The 1530-nt window shown below is 34.7% G+C and overlaps 1 pseudogene; it reads left to right on the forward strand.

The window, feature by feature from the left end:
• Positions 1-332: 332 nt before the first annotated feature.
• LOC122143346 lies at positions 333-857 on the forward strand (annotated as a pseudogene).
• The last annotated feature ends 673 nt before the right edge of the window (positions 858-1530 follow it).

The following is a 1530-nucleotide window of genomic DNA, read 5'->3' on the forward strand; positions in this document are numbered from 1 at the left end:
TTCACTATAGTTAATATTGCAATTATAGTCTAATATTGCAAAATAATTTAATTCCAATTATAGTCTAATATTGACCAAAGAAAAACGATCATTAACTGATTCCCTTCCTCATTCTTGGAAAGGTCAAGTCTTAAAGAAAAGAAAGTAAGTTTCTGAGAAACTAGACAAATAAATACAGATGCAGGACCATAGAAACAAAAAACTGAAAAATTCTCAGGAGGAAACCCCCTTACAAAAGCATAAAACAAAGCAGCTGGACTTAACCGCACACAACTCATTAACCAGCAATTACGGAGGAGAAAAAAAATGAAGATTAATAAATATGAAAAATCATTACAGCTGTGGTTATTCTAGGCCGCCTGCTTGTTGTAGAGAGAGGTGAAAGGTGAGTTTGATATCTGAACTTTGTAGATTGAAGAAATGCACACATTTAGCTTTTCATACTGTGCATTTATATTGTGAAACCTTCTTTGCATGGCAGGATGTTGTAGATAATGGTAAGATGCACCGTTTTCTCCTCCAGGCCAGGCTAGAGTTCCGAAGGGCAGGTGTTTACTTGTGCAGACAAAGGTGTGAACATGGTTCCTCGAAAACTGATTGAGAAGATTGAAATCATTCCACCAAGTCCCCTCTTTGTAAAACCCAGGAGATTGTGTAAGTGTATACTGTCATTTACATACCAATATTCTCTAAATATTGTACATCTGTTTAAATATTTTGACTGACATAAATAATAATGCAGTTTATTTTGTCTTGTGTTTTTCTAGTGTTACTCTGAAAAACAGTACAGAGCAGAAATGCTTGAATCCAGAATCTAAATTCATGCAGAAATACATAATGAAGGCTGTTGAAAAGAGGTTAGTATAAACCTTAATATTCTTAATATTTATATTTTGTTTATACTAGATGTCCATACAATATGAATACTATTTTTTTTACATAATAAACAGAGAAGGCTCACTATCAGCTTTTTCTGATTATTTTTAGGAGCCTGTAGTAGCAGGTAAACTGTGCCCAGCGTGGCACATGCATGCCCTTACATTGGTAATCCTCTGGCACTCAGGTTTTAAGGGATACGGCAGTTAACGGGTTAATCCGAAGCATCAAGACTTTGAAATCACATACACAGAACAATATTCATTAAGAAAGTGAAATTAAATGATTAATAAACTATTTATTGAACCCTTGCTATTTTCTATTCTAATAAGAGTCTTGGCTGTGGAACACCTGTAATAGAGTTGGCTAGCTGGATGCAAATAAAGTCATGCCTTTTATTTGTTCCCCTGTTTGCTATTTCACATTCCTGTCACTGAAGCGTTGTGGCCAAAGACACAGAAGGTAACTGGAAACAATGTGGTTTAAGTCAGGTGATCATAAGGGGTCCAAGCACAATGGTTTGTGTAGATGATGCAGTTAAACAATGGGCGTGTCTCTAATGCGTGATAACTTGAGAAATATGTTGTCAATACTATTAAAAATAAGATAAAAACGTGAATGGTATTTTGAATGATAGTTTTGCATAATTACTAT

Source organism: Cyprinus carpio, unplaced genomic scaffold, assembly GCF_018340385.1.
Source record: "Cyprinus carpio isolate SPL01 unplaced genomic scaffold, ASM1834038v1 S000002595, whole genome shotgun sequence".
Lineage (NCBI taxonomy): Eukaryota > Metazoa > Chordata > Actinopteri > Cypriniformes > Cyprinidae > Cyprinus > Cyprinus carpio.